Below are 13,554 nucleotides of genomic sequence, written 5' to 3' on the forward strand. Positions count from 1 at the left end.
CTGAATTTATTCTTTTTTAAATAATTTTTTTTTTTTAAGTAATGACAAAGAACCAATCAGAGTTGTGATAAAGCACCAAACCTGTAAGAGTAGTAACATCAAGAAACTCCTAATGATACCCATCCCTACACATGAGTTTAACTCATATGACCACCTGCGGGTCCCGGGGACACTACATTGATCAACATATCAACATCACTGAAGCTGCTGAGAAACTTGAGGGTGGTGGTTCGCTCTCTAATTCCTCAAACATTGGTGGCATCATCATTTATTGTCGTTGGACAGTAGAGGAGAGCAGCGCAGACAGGAGCAGGAGAATATGCTTTTGGAAGCTGAAGGAGCAGCGTCATCAAGAACATATTCAGTAGATCTCAGCAATTTTTTTCACTTAAAGTAAATTAAATAAGATTTGTTGATCTTGCTCTCATGATAAAGAGTAAAATCAATAAAAAATATATCTAATATATATATAAATGTAATTTTCCAGTGACTAGATGTGTGCATATATTTAGCTTTGGAAAGCCATAGTTAAAGTATTTATATACTGGATTTGTGTCATGGTTTAAGTGTGGTTTATTCCTGTTTAATTTTGTGCTTCTCAGACATCCACATAACTTAATTTTGTCTTTGTGTGTTTTCCCACCTGTGTGATTGTCTGCCCTGCCTTGATTAGATTCACCTGTCAGTTGTAATCCCTTCCCCCGTGTTTTTGTCTCCCCTCTTTTAGTTGTCAGCTCTTCTGAATATGTTCTCCAGTCCTCCGTGCTGCTTCCTCCTTCAGTATTCCTGCCTGTGTTCCTCGTGTTGTCTCTCTTTTGTGTTCTGGATTCTGACTCAGGGTGCCCCCTTTGTTTTTGTTGCCTGTGTCACATTCTGCCTGTCGGCCATGTTTAAGTGTAGCCCTCTGTAAGTTTTTGATATATTTGATCAGTTCAGTATCTGTTATTTAGTATGTTGTGTTTTAGGGTTCAGTCCGGTCTGTTGTCCTGTGTCCAGACTGTTAATGTCATTGTGAGCTCTGCCTTATTTGTTATCCATTTGGTTATTATCTCTCTGTGTTTATCTGTTCAGCTATCTTAGTCTGTGGTTGAGTTTGTCAGTGTTGTCCTGTTACCTTGTCGTCCTTAGCCACTCTGTGTTATTAGTTCGGTCCCTGTTTGTGTTGTTGCTAATGCCCTATGTTAAACTCCCTGTTGCGGTCCTGCTTACTTTAGCAGTTGGTCCATATTTTTTTGTTTGTGGTTGGTTCCTGGTCTTGTCTTTTAGGTTTAGCTCTGCATCTCAGCCCTGTATCCTAGTTCTGTGTCTCAGTTCATGTCTCAGTGTTTACTTCTAGTCTGTGTACTTGTGTGTTCTGGGTTAACTGTCTGTCTGTCTTTCCGTTTTCCTGCTGTCTCTCTGCCTGCCTCGTTAACCTGATCCCGGTCACCCGTGTTGCTCCCTCCCAGCTCGTTAACCCATGTGTGCATATACACTTGTTTGTTTCCTCAGTCTGTGTCTGGTCATTGTAGCGTGTTCACTCAGTCATGTTTGTCTGGTAGAGTGTTCTGTCTGCCTGTGGGGATCTTCCAGTCAACTGCCTGTAAGCCTGTTTATCTGTTGCCATTGTGGATTAAAATCCCTGAACCTTATCTCTGCCTTGGTGTCTTGCGTTTGGGCTCACCTCCTCTGCGCTCCTCCACGAACCCTGACAGCCTGCCTGTTTTGTTTTACTGGAATCAGCATTTTCTTATTAAAGCTTACTTTTTTTTTCTTAAACTCGCCTGCCTGGAGTTCGGCATTTGGGTCCTTTTTGCACAACCTCAACAATTTGTCCAGGTACTACTCATGAGATGTCACTACCACCACACAACTTAATTTGTTTTCAAGAAATTGCTTTCCCTACTGTATAGAAATTGCTAAAATAATAACTAACATGAAAATGATTCCATGCCGTGATGATTAACTGCCAACTGCATGGCTTTGTTGTCATCATTTGGAGCAAGATTTCTGGACTTAATTTTTATCAAAGTTAGTTTCTGCTCAGGCTTTGTTCACTCCAAAAGGTATGTTTACAGTAATCACACTGAGATTAATATTATTCTTGCACTATGCAATGATTTGTGAAAATATAAGTCTTTAGAGAACTCTACATTATTTAGAGCTCACTGTTCTTGGTGGTGTCTGAATCTATTTCTAAAATGAAGTAAAATCTACATTCAGAGACTGTAAAAAGCAATATTTAAAATGCACTGCCCAACCATCCACACAGATTTAATTAGAAATATCTTTGACAAAATATCTACAATATTGCAGAGCTGGATTTGTCATTTAAGAAAAATTTATCATATTGGCTTATTTGAAGATGTTGACCTTCCAAGATGGGTGCTACAATCCTGGGATTGCATCACATCACAAATCTACTAATAAGAATGATAACTGGGCAAGTTGGCCTGCCCTAACAGGTGCAACAAAACTAACAAGAGACTGAGTGAGGCGTCAGTCAAGCCCAGTTTGTACGTATCTCACAATCCTCCTAATATCTCAAAGTATTAGGGGGTAGCAAAGTCACTACTACAGCTGTTTCCTTTATTGCTGGTCTGATTTTAATACCAATACTGGGCTTCTCACTGCTCATTTTGTCAAAAGAAACGTGAGGCCACTGAGCAAGGGTTTTTGAAATTGTCGCAAGGTCAGTTTGTGCTCTGTGAAAGGTTAATCATGAGCTCAGCGCAGCAAGACCTCCCTGACTCTCAGCTGGAGCTCACCCTGATGAACACAGGGTCCAGTTTTCATGGCTCCCTGCTGCGACTGATAGTTGGAGAAACATGGAAATTGCATTCACAGGCTCAGTGGGAGCTGCTTTCCTCCTTCCTGCTGGTCTGATCCCGCATGGTCTGCAGTAAAACCCCCACTGTTAAGTTCAAAAGTTACGTATATTTACATGGGGTCTAAAATAGCTATTCTTGTTGCTTCATCCAGTCCGCACCAATGTGGCACACGACATATTTTGATGAGCCCAAAAAGCTTTTCATTCCTCGTTTGACTCCAAATAATTGGTGACTAAATACTTGTAGGCTTGGCCTATTTTACATATCTGCCTGATCTGCTCTCATGACTTTTATATATGCTGGCAATTACAACTTCATTTGGATAGCACATGCAAATTGTGTATGACCTAAGTGGTCTTGCTGAAGTTCATGGGAATGCATCTATATATCTAACTTGAAGTTCATACAGTTCAAACTTGCACAATGCCCTAATGTTCACAGACAGGATGTAAAAACGATGTGGCCATTTGCAAATCAACATGATCTAAGTGTATGTTGATGCAGACTAGACATTCCTAAACTTTTTGAAATATGTAAATATATATAATTTCTTTGCGCTGCTATGGGGCATGTATGTATATATATGTATGTGTGTGTGTGTGTGTGTGTGTGTATGTGTGTGTGTATATATATATATATATATATATATATATATATATATATATATAAAAATTTCAATACCAGGCCAGAAATTTATCGCTAGAATGTAATGCTTTACGGCTCCATTTTACACCAACAAAACTTTTCAGCAAGCAAGATATAAGAAGCAGCAAAGAGTATAGAACGTACAATGTAAGTACTTTGGAAGAAGGTAGCTCGGTATCAGTATCAGTATCAGTATGGATATCATGGCAGAGGCTGCGAAGAAACAGAAGATGTTGTCAGAGGAAACGAGGAAGATACCAGACAAAGGTAAATATTGGATTACTCACGTCTGGTGTGCGATAAAAAAGCTGAAAGGATACAGAAAGTTTAGCCGCTTGCTATAAATCTTGAGTTGATGTTAGCAAACTTAAGCCTACTTCACACTACACGATTTTTAGCCCGATTTGCCGCTCGGCGACCGTCAGGCTGTGATTGGGAGTAAATCAGCGGTTGATCGGCGGTCGCCAGTCGTTATGTGTGAACTACTCAACAACGCATCAAAATGGCTCCCCGACACATTTCTGACACATCGCTGGTGTCTGCCAGATATCTAGCATGCCAAATATCTGAAGAAGTCGGCCGACTCGACATCCACATCCAGCCAATGAGAGCAGGCAGCTACTTTTTCACCGCAAAACACTTTTTGCTCACACTAGTTCTCTCTGTAGCTCAGACAATACCTGATATGAGTGAAAGAATGGATTAGCACACGCAGGTAGCAGGAAACAGCTTTTTCAATGCGCTGATGTAAATGTGCATGATGGGACTTTCTGTTATGTTGGTGCTGGAAATACTTTTTATGGAAAATATTTACCAATATTTATTTATTTTTCACATACAGTGTTGATGCCTGTGCACCGGTGATAGCCATGGCTGAGGGCTTTATGTTCTTGTGAAAGTGATGGCACAGAAACGCCTTGAGGAAATTTCTTCAAATTTGGCATGAACATCCATTTCTACTCGAGGCTGAACTGATTAGAAATTGGTGGTCAAAAGTCAAGGTCACTGTGAACTCACAAAACACATTTCTGGCCATGACTCAAAAACTGATGCGGTAATTATGACAAAAGTTCACACAGATTTTTTATGGGATATGACATTTTTTACCCAAAATATCAAAGGTCAACTTCACTGTGACATCAAAATGGAATAAACACTTTTTTTGGCCATTATTCAACACCGTAACTCAGGAACAGAAAGGGAGATTGTGAAATGGGTGACACCCAAACTCCACTCTAAAGTGTGTGACGTGGAGGAAGACAGGGGTGCTCTGATGTTTTCTTAGTCAGGGCTAAAAGGCCACCGAGTGGCAGAGAAGTTAACCAACTCCCACCCCTCACTCGTTCTCCACTGAGGCCAACTCTGACTCATCAAGTCAAACACGGCCACGAATCAGAGAGAAAAGGCCAAATGTGTGTGTGGTTTGCATTTGTGTGTGTTTGTGTGCGTGGGCAGTGGGTGGCAGGAGAAGAATAAAAGGTAAAAGGTTTAATATGTCCTCAAAACCACATCTCTAATCACTATGAACATAAAGAGATTATAGCAGTTATATCATCTGCCATCTATTACAGCGTGGCTCCAGTATATATACTGTTGCTGTCTGCACTACCTGGTGGGCGGGGGGGGAGGGGGGGGGTTTAACCTGCAGTAGTCAACTGACTGAGCAGCTTTCAGTGGCAGTGGTCCAGTCAAAGCTGTGGTGATGATGATGAAGCGAACTCAGCTGACAGCCCTTCCCAGGCTTTGTAAGTGTTATCATGAAAGCACTCGAACATGTAAGGGCATATCTGATTTGCAAACCAAATACCCTCAGCCAAAACAGTCTCTTTCAGTTGTTCACAAGTGGAGTATATTAAAGAACCATTTGACACTAAATTATATCACTTATAGCATATATGCAGACTTTTTTGCAGCTGCCACAAGCTGCAGATAAACTGCCGGAATAATAAGCTAAACATTTCTCCTTCGAACTGCAGCCGTCTTGAGATCAGGGTGATGGAAGCCTTAAAAAGGAGAGTACTTGCCGCTGTCAACGTGCTGTAACACCCATGACTGCTTTTTCGTACATAAATTGAACGTTCACATGATCAAGGGGGACAATTTGAAATCATGCATTCTTAAAATGAACTTGCCTTTTTTTCCAGGTACACCTTCAGATGAACACTATTATTGTTCAAATAGTGATATGGGACATTACATCCAAGTTTATGGCTAGTAAGTCCCATTCAGTGCAGGGAATGATGCAAGTTGATCACACACATAACAGTATGCCAACCATATTGCCCCCTCAGAACAAGACGCTCTGCACTGTAAATGTAAGACACAGATGCAGACATGCATAATGCATGAGTGTTGAGCAAGCGTTCACATTGCGGTGTAAATGTGCTATGTTGAGAGTATTTATGGCATATTGCACCGTGAATAATGACTCCAAACACACATGTAAACGCACTCTCTCACACACTCATTCACACATTTGCATATACATGCAGACACTCCTGCAGAGACACACACACACACACACACTGAACAATTCTAGTTTCCGCTGGCGGATGTCTTCTTGGCAGCTTATAACCTGTTTCAAACTACCTGCTTGGCTTGCACTGAGCAAGTAATGACATGTACACAGGATTATTGCATGCATTAATAGAACTGTACACTACAGTCCTCACTAAAGTGTCAGTTCCAGTAAGTGTTAATAATGAGAAGTCATTACTATGCTGTTCTTTACATCTAGAACAGATTTAGTGTACTGCATCTATTGATCACTGAGCAGAGGAGGATACTGTATCTGGCAGTATTCTCTGTTGGGAAGAGACTGTTTACGGAGGCCTTGGATGCTGCACTTGGTAAACTTATTGACCATTAACTAGCGTGTTCAAATAAACCCTGCTCATGAATATTGATTGACGTCCCATAAAATGTTAATGAGTGTGCTGTGCTGGGTCCTGGGTTGTGTGTTTGTGTTTGTTTCCCAGTGGATGCATTGATGGATGGAAGTCTTTTAAAAATGTATTTACATGAAAGTCACAGACTAAAAGTCATTCTTTACCTAAATGATATTTAAAGAAATTTAGCTAGTCATAGTTTTGTTTGATCAGAATCTTGTGAAGTTGTTTACCAGGCAACACTATGTGGAAACATTCTTTTCGCATTTCATTCATCATTTAATTAAACTTAATTTACAGATCTAATGAATCCTGAAGTATCCCCTGAAGTTCATGCAGGATAGCTTTCACTGAGATCATTGAAACTTCAAACATACTGCTGAAATAGCTATCACAAAACACAAAACAACTTTAATAAGTTATTATGCATCTCATTACTAAAATTCTACTAAACATCAGATATCCAACAGCGAATGGGAGAAAATTGAGAAATTCCTCCTGTTTGTACTGTGGTGTCACAGTTCATAGATATAGATATAGGAAGATTGTTTTGTTTCAAGGAAATATAATTGTATCACTGAATGATATTAGGAGTACGAATTGATGAAATTGTTTGTAGTAGTTATATGTGTTTAAGCACTAAATATGGGACATAAGCACAAGTCACATGATGAATCAGGGCTTTAAAATGTTTTATTACATATGTAATAATAGACTGCAATATATTGTCTTGATTTGGCCCACAACCTACTTTTAAGTTGACTTGACTTGAGAGCTCAGACTTGACATGTTTTAGCAGGAAACTGAATTAAGACTCGTCCCTCACAAGTTAAGTGACTCAAACAAGGGTTTGTTGTTTGTTTGAAGTAGATGTTGGCGATGTCCATCAATCACTTTAATTTATACATTTCTGCAAGTGATGCATTTTCCCGGCATGATCAATTCATGTAATGAGCTTAGTGCAGAAAGCTAAGGGGCAAGGCTGGATGGGGGTGGCTGTGCTGATGGGGCAATGAAATCCTATCATGAGGACCGGAGGCCTACTGGGTGGTAAGCAGGCCTCTATATCAATCAGCTGAGGAGGACAGGAGAACACATGGGCTCTGGAGCCTCCTCCATCCCACACACAGCCTCCAATTAAACAATTAGGTGCAGAGGCTGCTCTAATTGGAAAAATGGTTGTGTCCTTCTACACAAGGGCCTCCACTACATCAACAGCCCTTCGGCCACCTCATGCTACTCAGCATGCCCTTGAGCTGAACTCTTACATCCCCATTGCTCCCTGTCTCATTGCCCCCTCCTGCTACTCCCTCTCTCTGTCTGCATGTCTCTCTGTTTCTCTCTCTGCTTCTGTTTCTGATCTAATTGCAGCAGTCCATATGGATGCTGGGAAAAAACTGCAGTGTCTGCAAACCTGTATGTGTTCTCTATGGCTGCTGTGTCCTTTGTTAAGGCTCAAGCTGCCGTAACTCAAGAGTAAGGATTCCATTTAGGATTGCATGCAATATCATAGTCACACGGGGCGTAGCCTCTTGCACGTGTCCTTTTAAATTGAATTTCCCTGTTTTCCAGCATAGAAACTATCATGACAAACATTCTTGCATGTTCTGGAAAAATAACTCCACATGGAAGCAGAGATTTAAGCCTAAATAATTGCACCACCCTGAAACACAGTGTGAATGCTGCTACCTCGGATGTGGCCTGTCCTCCGGTGTCACTGTGAAGAAAATGACTAAGCACCATGTCACAGAGGAATGCCCGGCATGTTGTAGCCGGTCACCCAGGTCAGCCTCCTGACAGCGGGCCAGTTTTTATGGTTTTGCTGACTGCTGCTTTTGATGGTGTAATTGTGACAATGATCTCATTCTCTCTCTCTCTCTCTCTCTCTCTCTGCCTGGTCTCAAGGAGCTCTTTGCTCAGCTTTCTTCCCAGCGACTGGCAGTCAGGAGGGAGAGGTGGGGGTGCACATTTTATTAGCTTTCAATTCATATTGAATTTATTAATCCCATGCTGGTTCTGCAGGGTGGAAGTCTGCTTAAGAAGGGGGAAAATATCTTCGATATAGACACCTTTTCCTCCATCTGCTTGCAATATGTGTGCAAAAGTGTATGAAAGGGGCGGGGGGGGGAGTAAGGAACTGGGAAGGCGGTAAGGGAGAGGGAGAATAACAACGACAGCCTAACAACAAGGGCTTGTGAAAAGACTGCAGCGGGGAAAAGTGTGTCAGATCGTTTAGCAGCGGGGATGCACGACTTCGTCTTTTTAAAGGCAGCAGCCCTGCAGAAAGGCTCTTGTCTAGTCAGCACTGCAACAAAGGCACAGCCATGGCTTTATTTGTGCGCCTGGAATGTTCCTGCGTGCACAGGGGCAGCACCCGAACAACTAACCCTCAGCTCCATCAAGGGAGGGAACATGGCGCTAACCTCAGGCAGACCTCACCCCAGATAAAGAAGCAAAGCACTGTTGCAACAACTGAGCTGACAAGCACTTCACACTATTTAACTACAGAAGTGACTCAACAAAGAGTGGCTCTCTGCCTAACTGCCTCTGAATAACACTGTTTGACGTAGTTCTGAAGAGACTCAGCACAGTGGTGCCGTTACAAAGCAGGTTGTAGAGTTGAAATGAAGTTCATTCATCGCTTGTGAAGATAGTTTACAAGCAGACAGCCAGCATTTTGGTCATTCTATAATGACTTGTTGAACTGCAAAACTACCAGGACCCTATGCTTTTTTTGGTTCCAGCGCTTCTGGTTCACGGTCTGCTTTGCCTGACCTCTCATTCAGCGAGCCTGCTCAGATGGAGGCTGAGGGCACGGAGCCAGCCTCTCTGCATCTTCAGCACTCTGCAGCCCTCTCAAGCTAATGACGAGTGGGCTGCTCCCACTTTGTCATACCAAGAACTCTTAATTTGGCATTTCTCTGCTTGTGCCTGTATGTGGGAGGGGCTGGGGTGTTCCCATTCAGGTTGTTGCAGTGTCATCTCTTTTTGCAGTGGCAGGAGAATGGGCTGTAATGTCGGAGTAAAACAGAACTCGAACTCGAACTGCATTTTCTGCCTATTAAAAACTTTCGTTCTTTCTCACTCCAAAGTTCAGAACCTGATGGTTTTGGGGTGCCTTACAAACCGTATAACATCATTATCTCTACCTTTACTTCTGCACACCTGCACCTGCCATCAGCCCCCCCACCCCCCACCTCCACATACTTGATCTGACAGAGATCAGATCATCCTAGCAACACCTACTGGACCTTCAGACGTCCAGCTCACACCACCAGCCATCAATGCCAGATATTCCATTTCATTCATTAAATTATAATCAGGTTTCTAGACAGGGTTCCTTAATGGGATTTTCTACTTCAAGGTGCACAAGCCATTCAAAAGTTTTTTTCTGTAGGGATCGGCAAGAAGAGAAGACTGCATCTTTATAAATGTCTCTTGTATCCTACAGGAAGAAAATTGAGATTTCTTTATTTTGGTTTGTATGAGTTTGCATTATTTCTGCACTTCCTATGAATATTTCTCACATTTATGTAAGCTAAAAAATGAATAACTAAACAGTAGCTGTATTAATAGTGAGCGCACAATGCAATGCCAAATGACAATATAGCAATAATGCCACAATGACAATGACAATGATAATTTCACAAATATTCTATGCTTTATTCCTGGTGACAGCAAACTTGTTCTCTTAAACCGATAAAAATAATTCAATTTTAGACATTTCTGCATTCGAGCCAAACATGAGCCAATTAAATGCTGCTCATAATGTTCTCTGTTTCCGTTTCCATCAAGTCACTGGTTACATTTATTTTCACTGCCTGGCTTACTAGCCAACTGAGTCATTATGCTTTATGTTGCAGTACAAGTAAGATTTACTTTCCCAGATGCAACTTCATCAGCTCCAGAACTTTTATTTTCACGTTTTACTTTTCAGGTTCTTCCTTTTTAAAGTGAAATATTTTACAGAGAAAAAAAGCTAACCAGTGTATGTATTTATTTACTTTTATTTTCAATTACAAAAGGGCTAATTACCATCTTGAGAATGTGGACCAAATTCAGTAAGTACTTGAATCTTAAGCACGTTTATATTTCAGATCAGTCTTTTGGCTCTTAAAACATTATATCAAGCATAACCTTGGCCCTGAAGATGTTTTTTATTCCACATTTTATTAACTTTGCTGTCAGGGCCAAGTGCCATTATGTGAGTAAATGAATGGAATAAGTGCTTGTTCTCATTATTTTCGAAAGCTCTCCTCAGTTCATCTTTGCAGACTAGGTTTGTGGGTACTTGGTTAAAAAAAAGGTCAATAGGCAGTGTGTGTGTGTGTGTGTGTGTGTAGAGAGAGAGAAAGTGGGGGGAAAGCAAAGAGCACACATCTCTGTGTGCTTTAACATGGGGGCTGGGAGGAGGGCTATACCTTATTTGAACATGGCACGCTTGTTGACCCTTTTCATAACTATTCTTCCTCTACAGAGGCCAACAATGGGATATTACCACTTAGCCTCTGTAAACACAAGTTACGCTGTTGAACTATGGACCTCGGAGTCGAGCTCTTAACTGCTGGATGCCTCAGCTGTGTCTGCCAGTAAATGCAAAAGCCTTTTCCTGTCTGGGTGGTCAATTTCTATTGATTTACAGAAAGCTTTTCAAATATGTCACGTGATTCTTGTGATCTTTCTGTTGCTCCGCTGTAGTTGGTCCTTTCTCTTGCCCTGTGTCTAAGGTCATAGGGCATGTGCGCACATACACACACAAACAAACAAACATGTGAGAGGCTGATGCCTCGCATTTCTCCCCACAGTTTTGTCACAATGAGTGTTTTATGCTCTACTGTTTGTGCATGTTAAATTAATTTAATAAGTCTTATCTGACCACAGGCAACCCTTAAATTCAGCCCATGTTCTCTTCCTGGCTAAATCTCCAATGTATTATTCACTTTCTCATGCAGGATTTAGTCACACAACAGTGAGACTGGGCCCGCTGGCAAATGCTCCTATAGCAGAATGGCAGGGACCGCAGAGCATGTCAAATCAAATGTCAAAAGAGCAGTTGGCCAACACCAAACTATCTTACACTTTCATTTCCCCAATATTCTTGAGTGCTGCTGGGATAGAATATATATGGCAGCATGTCTCTGTGGGACTTAGATAAGAGGATGCTGGAGATGAGTGAGAGAAAACCATCACCAGATCTGATATTCATATTTGTTACTCTGCTATGACAACTGTGCTCATCGGCTCTGCTATTAGATGTTTATTTTCCTTTTAAACAATCTCATACAGATGGTATTATGCCACTGTTGTTTTTTTTGTGTCAAGGAGAGTGATGATAAAGCGTGGGAAGCACCGAATGTGAGATCATCATTCATTCCTATGGGGAGATTTAATGTTGAGAAAAGCTGCTCAGTCCTTTGGGATCAGATCAAAGTCACAAAGCTAATGTTGTAGCCTTGAAGACTGCACGATACAAGCACAAAACTCCTGTTATACATTGTACTGTTATTGAAGTGTTTGCATGATTAACATATTGATGCCGGATCATACCGTTTAGATCTGGAATATCGTCTATGTTTTCCTATGTGAGGGACAGACGCTTCTTGGACTTGTGAGCAGTGTGAACAAACACTGTACAGTATGTTGACAATGGAAAAAATTAGTCAAAGAGAATGTTGCCTTTAAGTGTCCACGTCAGTTTTATCTTCTGCAAGTCATGCTGGTGGTGATGTATCCTCCCAATAAATACTTGGAACAAATGTTTCTGTTTGGTGTAGTACAGCTGTTTTCTGCCCCCAGGACCTGCAGTCATCACCACCTTTATGGCCCGCTTTTCCCAGCTCTCACGTTCAGTATTGCAAACAGGAAATGTTAACTATGTTTCTATATTATTGTATATAAGAACTGTCACAGATTATAGTACCGCTCTGATGTATAGACACAATCAGATACAAAAACAGTTTAGAATAACACAGACGTTTTGTAAATGTTGGGAGTACGTGACAAAAGCAGAGGTATTACTAGAAGAAACTACTAAATAAAAGCTGCATTTAAGGGAGAGTAATTATTCATTTTGTGAACCGCAGGATAACAGGACAAATAATTGGCTAGCTGTTGCCATTCATGTCTAAAAAGAAACTACCATGACTAAAGACTGCTTAAACTGTATTATAATTAGGAGTTAACAAGGACTTGCTAGAAACTCATTATTAATTTTCTAGAAACCTACAGCACTCACACTTACACACAAAGGAAGTAATAATGGCTGGGAGTGCCTTAGGGTAAAAATGCAATGAATTTAGTTTAAATTCCTCAGTTGTGTGAAGGAACTAATTGTATGAAACTGAACTTTTTACCCAAAAAAATAAAACCAAAAACAAAACCAGAAAACCAAAAACAAATAGTGATGGACTAATTTGTTAAACTATGTTGTGTGACAGTGGCTGACAATGTTGCATCACAAAATGGTGTGTACAGTATAATTCATAGTAATCTCTTATCCATAACATAAGGATCTGTTTCATTGTTGAAATGATCTGTAAATGTCAGCTCCAATAGCACTGACTGTAACAATTATTTGCATGCACAGCTCAGAGAGGAAAACTCCTATACCCGGTGGTAACGCAAATTCAACTGGACACAGAGGCCCTCTACAATCAGTTAGCCTTAAGCTTAATGCAGCATACAGTACTTACACGCCGAAAGAACAGGAGGAAAATATTTTTTTTGGTTTATTTCTCTTACAATTTGTAGCTGTAATTGAATCCTTTTTGGTTTGGCCCATCACTATCTTGGATGCTGATTGGATAAGATCAGAGGTGCAGCACTCAATTGTGCAATGTTTTGCAATATTTTGGCAAAAAAAAACCCATATGTTTAACTGAGCTCATTCCAGAACAAAAAAACATGAAGTTCAATGATACACAACTGTCTGGTTTGAGTAAGAAATTATTTAGCAGGAAATGTTGGCTGCAGCCAAAACCTGCAAAAACATAAAAAATGCAGATAATATCCTGAAGACAACCATCCATCCTGCTAAAGTGTCCTTGAGCAACATGCTGGTGTGATGGTTGCTGCTCTAAGGTGGTGGCGAGAAAAAAAAATCACGTAAAGAAAAACAAACAAATAATATATAGTGTAAAACTGTCAAACTTAGCTGATGAAATGTGACTAATTCAGTTGATTAGACTGATTTCTGTTGTGCATGACAGTTA

Source organism: Micropterus salmoides, unplaced genomic scaffold (assembly GCF_014851395.1).
Source record: "Micropterus salmoides isolate LMB-PRFRI ecotype aquatic unplaced genomic scaffold, ASM1485139v1 Ms_hic_scaffold_9, whole genome shotgun sequence".
In the NCBI taxonomy this organism is placed as follows: domain Eukaryota; kingdom Metazoa; phylum Chordata; class Actinopteri; order Centrarchiformes; family Centrarchidae; genus Micropterus; species Micropterus salmoides.